General features: G+C 42.8%; 1 protein-coding gene across 5 annotated transcripts in view; it reads right to left on the reverse strand.

Moving 5' to 3' along the window:
- The window catches only part of AKAP11 (A-kinase anchoring protein 11), a 121,521-nt gene extending 111,812 nt beyond the window's left edge, over nucleotides 1-9,709 (reverse strand). For 2 of the 5 annotated variants that reach the window (XM_029602947.1, XM_029602945.1), the window contains exon 1: nucleotides 9,367-9,708. The gene's annotated coding sequence lies outside the window, so the exon portion shown is untranslated. Of the gene's footprint in view, nucleotides 1-4,551; nucleotides 4,791-9,366 lie in introns of all 5 variants that reach the window. The other 3 variants (XM_029602949.1, XM_029602948.1, XM_029602946.1) reach the window with 2 other exon arrangements.
- Nucleotides 9,710-12,628: the final 2,919 nt, after the last annotated feature.

Below are 12,628 nucleotides of genomic sequence, written 5' to 3' on the forward strand. Positions count from 1 at the left end.
GGTCAAAGATCGTACTTAAATCAGGGAATCCCTCCAAACTGGATGGCCGAGCAAGAAGGAGACAGATCAGGGAGGCATCTAAGAGGCCAAGGGTAAATTTGAAAGAATTGCAGGCTTCCATGGCCAAGACTGCTCAAAGTGTGCATATTGTTGTGGGTGCTGTCATCAAAAAGCACCCTTACAATGTGATAACAACATCCCAAGTACGCCACAAATCTGACCTGTATGGTAGGATGGCAAGAGGAATCCCACCTTGAATCCGGTTTGATGTATGCAAAGGAACAGCAGGGGATACTGTAGCCATGTGGTAAAATGTTTTGTAGTCCGACGAAACTAAAACAGAACTTTTGGGCCAGAATGCAAAGCGTTATGTTTGGCATAAGCCCAACACAGTATATCATTCCTACTATGAGCCGTTGTGGTGGCAGCATCATGTTATGGGGCTATTTCTCATTGGCAGGGACTAAGCTCTTTTTCAGGATGGAAGGGATAATGAATAGGGAAAAGTACAGAAAGGTTCATGAGGAAACCCACCTGTTCTCTGTAAGAGAGCTGAAACTGGGACAGAACTATATCCTTTTGAAGATGTGGCCTCTAGATGCCTTGGAGTCTGTAATCTGCTGGACACACACATACATATATAATGTACTTACAAACACACACATGTCGAGCAGATATAGAACTGAAGGTGTCTGAAGACCACATCTCCAAAAGGATACAGCAAGAACTGAGGGAGTCCACAGGACTACCTAAATGATTCAAGTCCTAGTCCAAAAGTCCCATGAAGTGAACCCGAACAATCTAAGTATTTATTTATTTATTTATTTTTAGATTTTTATATACCGGTGTTCCTATATGAAATAAAGATCACATCGGTTTACATTGAAACAGAACATGAAAATTGCCAAAAGGCATTACATAGAACAAGGTTATGAAACTTGGAACAGAGTACATAAGTTCAAAATTTAACAATAACGTTGTAACATTGATGACCAAAAGATAAAGGAAAGAAAAAGACTTAAACAATTAAGTTGACAGGTCTTATTGAGCATAAAAATTATAACGTATAAGTGAGAAAGTCTCAAGTGTCCTGCAGCAAGAGATTAGATACCGAAGTAGGTAGTGGTATGGAAAATGGGGGTTTGTGAAGAAGATATGCTCTTGCTGGTTGGAGAGGAAAAAATGATGATCATGGTCCTGGAAAAGCTTGGCTAAAGAGCCAGGTTTTAAGTTTTTTTTTGAATGAAGAGTGGCAGAGCTCAAGCCGAATGTCTGGTGGGAGCGCATTCCATTGAATGGGGCCTGCTGTAGATATGGCACGTTTATAATGCGAGGATTTTGTTGAAGGTACATAGAGTGTGCCTTTATATGCTCCTCTGATGGGTCTAGAGGAGGAGTGAGGGCGTAGTTGGTTACATAATTGAAGAGGAGAGATATTGTGAATGGATTTATGAATTACGGTGAGTACTTTATATAGGATATATAGGATAGTATGTATACCCCAATAGAAATGGAGGGGAAGAATATGACTGAGTTCTTTGAATGCTTCTAAGTTAAAAATGCTTGGCTCTTCCCCCCGGAGTTTATTATTATTTTGTTGTCAGCTCAGCTGTTTTTCTGTGAGTAAACACATGGGTTTTTGGTATATTTAAATGTGGATAGCAGCAATTTTTGTCAATTTTTTATGATATTCATTATTGTCATTCTTTTGATTCATTTCTGGATTTTCTGAATTTCATATATTCCCATTTCATTATACATATGTTCCATGTGTCTATTTACTGTTAAAAGTTTATTTTGTAAACCATCTTGTGATTTTAATTAGGAAATGGATTCACCAGAGGAAGGACCTATCAGACAAATACGATTGATTTTTTGGATTGAGTGACTAGAGAATTGGATCGAGAAAGAGCACTCGATATCAGCTACTTGGATTCCAGCAAAGCTTTTGATACCATCCCGCATAGGAGGGCTGTGAACAAAATGAGAAGCTTCGGTGTGAGCGCCAAGATGGTGGCCTGGATTACAAACTGGTTGACTGATAGGAGACAGCGTGTAATGGTAAATGGAACCTACTCGGAAGAGAGAGTCGTGTTACATGGAGTGCCACAGGGATTGGTTTTGGGATCAGTTCTGTTTAATATCTTTGTAAGCGATATTGCAAAAGGGATAGAAGGTGAAGTTTGTCTATTTGCAGATGATACCAAGATCTGCAACAGAGTGGACACACCTGAAGGAGTAGAGAGAATGAAAAGTGATTTACGAATGCTTGAAGAGAGGTCGAGGATTTGGCAGCTGGGATTCAATGCCAAGAAATGCAGAGTCATGCATCTGAGATGCAGTAATCCAAAAGAGCTCTATGTGATGGGGGGGGGAGGCTGATGTGTACGGACCAAGAGCGGGATCTTGGGGTGATAGTGTCCAGCAATCTGAAGATGGCAAAGCAACGTGACAAGGCAATAGCTAAAGCCAGAAGAATGCTGGGCTGCACAGAGAGAGGAATAACCAGTAAGAAAATGGGAGGTGGCGATGCCCTTGTACAGGTCCTTGGTGAGGCCTCACCTGCAGTACCGTGTTCAGTTCTGGAGCTCTTATCTCAAAAGGGATAGAGACAGGATGGAGGTGGTCTAGAGAAGGGCTACCAAAATGGTGTGGGATCAGTATCAGAAAACCTATGAGGAGAGACTGAACGATCTGAATATGTATACTGTGGAAGAGAGGAATTAAAGGGGTGATATGATACAGACCTTCAGATATCTGAAAGGTTTTAATGATGTACAAATGTTAAACCTTGTCCGTTGGCACGAAATCAGTAGAACTAGGGGTCATGAAATGAAACTCCAGGGAGGACATCTCGGAACCGTCAGAAAATATTCCTTCACGGAGAGGGTGGTGGATGCCTGGAATGTCGTTCCGGAGGAGGTGGTGGAAACCAAAACAGTGAAAGAATTCAAAAGGGCATGGGATAAATATTGTGGATCCCTAAAGGCTAAAGCATAGAAATGAAAAAAAAAAGAGTACGTGGGGGTAACTTGCTAGTGCGGCGGTTACTACCCTAAACCAATAAGCCTGATTGATACTTTGATGCAACTCAAACACTGCTCTCTGCTTCAATGGCAAGGTGTTACGGGGAATTGGATTCATAGAGCAACCGAGTTCCCTGACTTTTACGGTGTGCAAAACTGATAAGCATGGGAGTTAAAGGATATTGGATCCAAACAGCAACCAACAAGGACCCTAACTTTTACTGTCTGGGAAACTGATAAGCATGGGGTAACCTACACAGCACAGCAGATATTACCATAAGCTTACTGGGCAGACTGGATGGATCATTTGGTCCTTTTCTGCGGTCATTTCTATGTTTCTATGAAGAACGTTATAAATCATTGAATGAAATTAAATTGTGGATTATTTGGAAACCTAATAAGCTGGGGGTCCTGGAGGACACATTTGGGAACCACTGCTTTGGAATAGGTTGCAGGAGATCATAAAATGATGCCAAAATGGGATAAACTGATTAGTGATATCAGGAAATATTTCCTCACAGAAAAGGTAGTGCATATATTGAACAGCCTCCCAGTGAAGGTATTAAAATTTTAAAAAAGCATGTGATGAGAAAAGAGGATTTTTAGTTGTGAGGAAGTGAAAGTAAAGCCAGAAATTGAATGTCTGTTATTGAAACAGGAAAGGGAAAACTAGCAGACTAGGGTACCCTGAAGTGTAACTGCAAGAATATATAGATATAAAGAAGCAAGTTTTGTTTAAGTACTGCACTATGCTTGTATTAAAAAGAAGTGGCAGCAAGATGTTAGCAATGATTGCTCTAGCAGGAAGTAACATTTAAATCTCACTTTGTGTGTAGGACTTAACTATAACACATTACACAAATGCACAAATAAACAAAATAAATGGGGGGGAGTCCAGAGTGGAGCTGCCTGTCCTTTCCCTCTGCCTATCGCCACCCGGGAAATCTCTGGTTGGAATGAGGTCACTGATGTCATTGGAAGGGGCCTGTCATCCGTGGCTTGAATTGGGGAGTCTGGATTGGAGCTCCCTCTGCCTATCACTGTCCAAAACATCATTGGTTGGGGTGAGATTGCTGGTGTCATTGGAAGGGGCTTATGTTTGCATAGTTGGGGGGAGGGGGATTACTGCTAGCAACATTTTAATGAGATGAGCAGCCTTCTTGATAATTCAGATAATTTTTCCCATCTGCATATCAGTACCTCGGACCGTAAAAATCAGGGCCCAGAGTTGGCTGTCGTCTGAATCCAATTCCCCTTTTTGCCTTTTGCCCCTGAAGTGGAGAACAATGTTGTAGTTGTAGCAAAAGCACCAAAGCTAATTGATTAAGGATAATAATCTTCATGCCTTCTGTTAAGAGTAGGTTACCCCCGTGCACCTTTTTCTTCATAAGTCCAAAAGCAAAAAAAACATTCAAGCAGCATTGTCTGAATTATTAAGAAGGCTGCTCACCCCATAAAAATGTTGCTAACAGTAAATGTGCTATGGTTTGACAGTTGCTTGGTTTTGATTGTAAATATTACTAACCTTAACATAAGGGTTGTGGTAACCTGCAAAGAGCAGCAGGTACTACCCTTAACAGAAACATGGGAGTAACCTTCACAGAGCGGCAGTTACTACCATAAGAAACTTGCTGGGCAGAATGAATGGACATTTGGTCTTTTTCTGCTGTCATTACTACGTATATCATCTGCAGAACTTGTGGTGCATTGCCACACTCCAAAGGGGTGCTATCGTCTGTGCAGATTTCTCTGTTTTCATATAGGCTATGGGGAAAAAGAGGAAAGGAGTGTTATAATCGCTCCCAGCCAAGGCACGATTCCCTTCTTCTACCCCAAGGCAAGTCCAGGCCTTTTCTTTTCCCATTGTTCAGGTGCTTCAGAGGACAAGGAGCTTGAAGAATCTTCTTCTGTTCCCCCCGAGGCTTCCAGTTCTCTCAAGCCCTACATGCATTCTTATCCCAATCTGGATTTAGGGAGATTCAGTCCTAGAGCTAACTGTTCAGGCCCCTAAAGTAGCTTCTGAATTTGTTTTGCGTGCTGGGCCTAGTATGCTGTAGGTTTAGCTCTCAGTGTTTTCCTTGAAGGTATTTCTGGGTCTCAAGCAGGGGCGGATTGTGGGAAAATAGTGGCCCGGGGGATTTTTCTCCATACTGGCCCATGGGTACCCAATTACACTTACAATTTGGTGAGTCACTAAATACAGAATAAAGGGACCATAAAATATACACAGAAATGCACAGACAAACTGAACTGGAAATCACAAGTTAGACTGTATGTAATGCAGCAATGGAAAAACAGAAAATACCATCATTCCTCATAAAACATCAAACAATAAAATTAAGAACTATAAAACATCACAATAGGAAAATCATACTAAAAAAATATATTTTAAAACTGCTGATGAATAGAACCTCCAGTAATTTAACTCAGGGAAATTTTCAAAAATTTGTATATAACACCAATAAATTATTTAAAAACGAGCAGACATCAAATAATATTCAATAATTAAAACTAATAAGGATTTTAAAAAGCCCCTGCTGTCCCCTTCTGTGGGAGCTCTTGATTTCCAGTCACCCTGATATTGTCGAGGATTAGGAGATTATCCTCTCTCTCTCACATACTCACATGTCCATTCTCTCTCACACATACACTGTCACATACATACACATTCATGCTCTTATATCCACCATAACCTCTCACTCTCACTGATACTGACACACTCTCAGGCTCTAAGACACTCTCTCCCCCTCCACACACAAACTCTTACTCCCTTGGATTTTCTCATACACACTCATGCTCTCACACTCACTGGCTCCCTCACATACACACAAACACACACACCCAAGCAAGCTCCCAGTCATTCTCACACACACACACACACACACACTGACCCCTAAGCAGGCTCCCTTTCATTTTCACACCACTCCCTCCCCATCCCCCAGGCATGCACACATTCATTCTCACATACACAGACCCCCAGGCAGGCACCCATGCATTCACATACACACACTAAAGGCAGACCCCCCCTCTCTTTTGCCAGAAACCTCGGAACCGCTCTCATTCCTCTGCTGCCACTGTCACTGCTGCCACATGGCTATTGGGGAGGTGCCGATTGCTGCTACTGACACTGAAGCCCATTCTGCTGCCGGCCCCCTGGGCTTCCACTTTCTCCATGCTGATCTCGTACATTGTGAGATCTGCATAGAGAAAATGTTCCTCTTGCACATTCCCAAAGATTACATGTGCCAATCACTAAAAAGTTAATTTTTTTTTTTTACCTTTGCTGTCTGATCTTAGTTTTCTAATTGGTTGGTCACAGGCTTTTTTTTCCCACCTTCCCTTTCTTTTTTTTTTTTTTGCCAATTCCTTTTATATTGTCTTTTTTTCTGTTTCTTTTCTCTCCATCTTCTTCCCTCAAACACACAGTCAGGTTCTCATTTTCACATGCATTTCTCTCTCTCACACACACACAGGCTCTCACTGTCACATGCTCTCACTCATACAATCATTCATACACACAGTCTCTCACTGGCACATGCTGTCTGACTCTCACACACACAGGCTCTCTCTCACTCCCACATGCTGTCTTGCTCAAGCACAGGCTTGCACTGTCACATGCTGTCTCTCTCACACACAGAGGCTTTCACATGCTGTCTCTGCAAACATTCAGGTCCTCACTCTCACACACAATCTCTCAACTCATCTCATATACGCACACACACACACTCTACAGACCCTCAGCCTCTCTCACACCTCTGGGCCTCCTCTTCGCGGGTCACCGCAGGATGGGTTCTGCAGCGGCCCTGCTACCAGGCCTCTTCCTCTTCTTGGGCCGCTGCGACTTGGGATTTGCGGCGGCCCGTAAGCGCTGCTCCTCTTCCTCCTTCCTGCCCATGTGGCTCCGGCAATGTTTACTTCCGGGGCCACACGGGCAGGAAGGAGGAGGAGCATCAGCGCGTTTAAACGCGATCTTTTTCTTCGGGCCGTGGTGACGCGAGCCTCACCACGGCCCTGCCGATCTGCCTGTCGCAGCGCCGCATGAGCCTCCCTGTGTCAGGGCATTGGCTCCTCTCGGGATACCACTGCTCGTGGTGCCCCAGGCCCAGGCCTAGTGCTTCCACTGGCCCTAGCCGCAGGTTTCTCTTTGGGCCGCAACGTCAGCAGACCCTTTTCTTGTCTTTGGCCGGGAAGTTTAAAAAAAAAAATCACATGATGGGAGTGCCCGGCCTACCTGGGGAAGCCCGATCCCCCAATAGGCCAATCCGCCCCTGGTCTCAAGCCTCCCTAATCTAATTTTTGCTTAAACCTCCCACCCTTATCCTAGAGACTTTCTAGACTGTGATCTCCATCCCAGAGAAATCATTTAGCAGGACTGATAAGACTATGACACCTTTTGGGATGTTACATCAGCAGACTGGTACTCACTCCCAGATGATGCAGGAACAATAAAGAATTGAAAATTTAGAATCTCAAGTGGTCACTGTGCAAAATTCATCCCTAGTTATAATTAAAGATAATACTATTTTGCATAGAAAAATTGAAAGTAAGGAGAATTTTTCTTGGCGTTTCAACTTGCATATTCTGTACTTCCCTAAAATTGCTTCTATGTCTGCTTCACAGTTGCTTAGGAAATTTTATCTTGATATCCTTAAATGTTGCTCCTGATGCTATGCCTCATTTATTAAAGTTTTTTATATTCCTACTAAGGGTAATGAGGTACCTGTATCTATAACCAACACTAATCCAGAGATTATAACTGTTGAGTCAAATGAGCCTACCTTATGTTCTGAATCTCAAGGAAGTTTCTCCAGGAATGCAACTTAGTTGTTTACCTTTGTTTCAAAGGCTGATAAAGAATAGACACAGAGTTTTTATTCTTTGTAAAACAAGAGGTTTTTTTGAATGTCCATTATCTAATTTTTCTTGATGTGTCCAAAGCCACCCAACAAAGGAGAAAGTATTTTCTTCAGTTTAAGCAGAGAACTCTTGCTCTGGAAGCTAGCTTTGTTTAAATTTCCATGTAAATGTTTGGTGAAATTAAACGATATTACATTGCTGTTTTTTTGAGCCTGATGAATTAGAGAAATTTCAAGGAAGGGAACACATTCCACAAGTTTGATGATGAGAATTAATCAATCAGTCAAGATGGATTATTTTCTTTTTCATTAGCTTCATATTTGATCACGCCCCCTTTTTAGTGTTCTATATGCTGTTGATTAATAAGTAACAAAATTTAAATTTTTTTTTCTTTGATTATATTTGTTTACCTTTTACTATCACTGATCTTGATTCAATATTGAAGTTTTCTTGAATCATGTAATTTTGAAAAATGTTATTAAAAATAAATGCATGATAAAGATAGGACTATGCAATAAAAATAACATGAGTCTGGTTAAAGAAAAGCTTAAGATGAAATCAACAAGCAGCAATGAGCAGACAGGCCAGATTTACATATAATGTACAAAACAGTTTAAATTATTATACTTAAATTTTCATTTTATGTGATTTATATTCCACTTGATTGGAACCTGCAGCTGACACATAGCATTCCACCCTCCTCAAAATAGATTTATCAATAGCCAACCTATATCTCAATGCAGGGGGATACATAGCACCCAAGAAAGCATCAATCAGCAAGATCTTACTTTTGGTTTCCTGTGTGAAAGTCAATGGAAAAAAAAACCCTGTCATCATCCGGTGTCTAGAAGTCTATTCTTTACAACAGTTCACAGAGCAGTTCTTTAGTACTCTGGGAAAAATAATTTCAAGGATGACAAAATTGGTAACACTGATGTCATCACATTTATAAGGCTGGCAAAAAAAAAATACTTTCATATTAGGAGTGCTGAATGTTGAACTCGATTTACTACTGTAAACATTTTAGCTAAATATACACATACCTCGACTTACTATAAATTCCTCACATATTTCTGCTATTATATACACCAACATCAGATTGGAAAATTTCCCTCATAAGCATTTTTTCTGACAGCGTAACAGGGGATAAATTAATTCCAATAAAAGTCAATTCACTATTAAAATTACAGCATTTTTTCTTCACAGTATTACAATATCTCATCAGAAATATGACATTCATTAAGTACGTTTACCAAAACGCGTGGATATACAAAAATAAACCATTAAGTTGCTTCACTGGATCATCTCTTGCCAATAATAAACGGAAAATTCGTGGTACCTCTTGCTAATCCCAAGGATCTGTTCCTAATAAGATACACGTTAACTTATTCTCAGCCCCGAAACCTAAAAATAACCTCGATTATCGCCAACCAAGAGAATGAATCACAGGCAGCAGAAAACGGGTTAGGGGCAGCCATCGTACCTGCAATCTGACACCTGCCCGTCGCTGCTCAGCCCCAGGCTGCGGGCCACCACGTTAATCCCCGGGCCCCGACCCTGGCTGACGCACATGCACCTCTGGCAACAGCACTCATGGCATGCGGAGCGGCCCGGGGCCTGCAGGAAGAAGCCCTGCCCGGCTGACGCAGCCTGCTACGGGGGGAGCAATAAACATGTCACCGGTAGGCCCTCGACTCCTCCTCCTCCTGCCGTCCCTACCCGGAAGATAGCAAGGAAGGAACTGTCTGAGCCGAGAGTTGGAGGAGCAAGGACAACCGCTTCTGTATCACTCCCCCCCCCCCCCCCAAAATATCCACAGCTCTTCCCCACTATTTCCAAACCCTTCCCCACATCCACACGCAAGGTGTTTTCGTTTCGATGCCGCAGTGACGCAGGCATCGAAGCAACGTCATCAGAAACAGCCCGCCGACTTCGTCTCCATGGTTACTTAATGCCTGCCGTCCTTGGTGTGTTCGTCAGCTGCGGTTCCAGGTGCCCGACAGCTGTGGGCGCTGTAAACTAGGCGTTATTAGGATGGACAAAAGAGTGTATATGAGACCGACTGGTGCCATTTTAAAAATAGCAATATCGGGCAAACTCTTTTTATGCAGGGCTACTTTTATGCCTGTAACCTGCATCGGGAGGCCCAGAGCTTTCCAGCACAACTTGCACTTCCAAGCTTTATAATAATAAAAAACAATAAAAACTCAGCACATTTATAGCAGTTTTTTTTATGAAGTCTGGGAGTTTAACAGAAAAAAGACTCAGGTTAGCACTAGCCCCTCCCCACCCCAGGCACTCCCCCTCCCCACCCCAGGCACTCCCCCCTACTGTGACATAGTTTGCCTCAGAGAGAGCACCCAGCACATGGAACGAAGCGAATACTAGAGATGTGAATCGTGTGATCGATCGTCTTAACGATCGATTTCGACTGGGGGGGGAGGGAATCTTATCGTCGCGGTTTTGTTTTTTAAAATATCGTGTAAATCGGGGGAGGGCGGGAAAACCGGCACACTAAAACATCCCTAAAACCCACCCCGACCCTTTAAAATAAATCCCCCACCCTCCCGAACCCCCCCAAAATGCCTTAAATTACCTGGGGTCCAGAGGAAGGGTCCCGGTGTGATCTTTTACTCTCGGGCTTCCGGTGCGTTGTAGAAATGGCGCCGGCGCTACCTTTGCCCTATCATATGACAGCAGGGCAAAGGTAGCGCTGGCGCCATTTTGTTTTTTTGTCCCCCGACGTCAGGAGCGTAGGAGATCGCTCCCGGTCCCCCGCTGGACCCCCAGGGACTTTTGGCCAGCTTGGGGGGGCCTCCTGACCCCCACAAGACTTGCCAAAAGTCCAGCGGGGGTCCGGGAACGACCTCCTAAACTCGAATCGTTTTGCCGTATGGCAAAATGGCGCCGGCCATACAGCGTATGGCCGGCGCCATTTCTACAACGCATCGGAGGCCCGAGAGTAAAACCGGAGGCCCGAGAGTAAAAGATCACACCGGGACCCCCCCACTGGACCCCAGGTAATTTAAGGCATTTGGGGGGGGGGGTTCGGGAGGGTGGGGGATTTATTTTAAAGGGTCGGGGTGGGTTTTAGGGTTTAGTGTGCCGGTTTTCCCGCCCTCCCCCTTCCCCTCCCCCTTCCCCAGATTTACGATTTTTGACAATAAATCGGGGGAATTCCTATTAAATATCGCCTCTAACAATTTTTGACGATTTAAAATATATCGGACGATATTTTAAATCGTCAAAAAACGATTCACATCCCTAGCAAATACATGCCTGTGCATCTTGGATTGCATCTGAGTCACGACCCCTCAAAAAGCTTCTCACAAAGGAGGACTTGGGGCTCCTTCTGAAGCTTCCCTGCCAGTGGCGTAGCCAGAACTGATTTTTTGAGTGGGCACAAGGTTAACATGGGTGGGCTGTAGACATGCAGGTCTGAAACCTACTGGTTATATTTTTATTGATAATGCAAAATACTGCACCCTACAATGGCTTTCTAAGTAGTTTGCAACAGCATTTATGCATCATGCGTGAAACTTTAAAACATTTTACCTCAGTTATTTCAAGCATTTAAAAGCATTAAAAATTCGTTATTAATCTGTACTTGTGACTTGGATTGGCCACTGTTGGAAACAGGATACTAGGCTTGATGTATCCTTGGACCCAGTATGGCATATTTTATGTTCTTAATTTATATTTATTTCAGTTTATAAATGCTTTAGTATATCATGTAAAAAGCAAACAGATCCAATCAATCATGTAATAAAACAAAAATCAATGAATTCTTTAATGAATTGCAGAAAGCCAGAAATCATCATAACTACAATAAAATAGCTTTAATGATCAGAATAGGTGCAGAGCAGAGCAAGGACAATTCACTTACAACCAACATAAAAAAAAATATTCAAATTCTGGTGTCACCTCAGCAAAAAAATATCCCTCCACTGATAAACATTTTGTGAAGTAATATAAACTCCTACAAAAAAAAAAAAAAGAAACATCTAGAACCTTTCCATACAATACAGCCAAAGCACTGACTCTCAGGACTCAAATAACAGTAACCTTATGAAAAAGCAGTATTGCAAATATTACACCAGGCCCTAGAACATTAATACATCACCTACTGGAGTAACAGAAGGAGCTGGACTACTGCAGAGAAACTAGCAGAAATACTGCATTTCAGTCAAACACAGACAAAACAGAGACCGACCCTTACCTAACATACGGGCCACGTTTGGATGTGCGATTTTGACGCGCTAGCTTTACCCTTTATACTCCTTATACAGTAAGGGGTAATAGCGTTTTCGCCGCTAGCTTTACCCCTTATACAGTAAGGGGTAATAGCGCATAAAAAATGCGCGTCTAACCCCCCCCGAAACTAATAGCGCCCGCAACATGCAAATGCATGTTGGTAGCCCTATTAGTTATTCCCGCACGATCCAGAAAGTAAAATGTGCAGCCAAGCCGCACATTTTACTTTCAGAAATTAATGCCTGCCAAAGGCTGGTGTTAATTTCTGCCGGCGCCGGGAAAGTGTGCAGAAAAGCAGAAAAAACTGCTTTTCTGTACACCCTCCAATTTAATATCATAGCGACATTAAGTCAGAGGCCCAAAAAAAAAAATTTTTTTTAATTGGCCTGTGGTCCACGGGTCGGAAGACGGATGCTCAATTATGCCGGCGTCCGTTTTCTGAACCCGTGGCTGTCAGCGGGTTTGAGAACCAACGTTGGCAAAATTGAGCG

The sequence above is a fragment of the Rhinatrema bivittatum genome, chromosome 5, assembly GCF_901001135.1.
Source record: "Rhinatrema bivittatum chromosome 5, aRhiBiv1.1, whole genome shotgun sequence".
NCBI lineage: Eukaryota > Metazoa > Chordata > Amphibia > Gymnophiona > Rhinatrematidae > Rhinatrema > Rhinatrema bivittatum.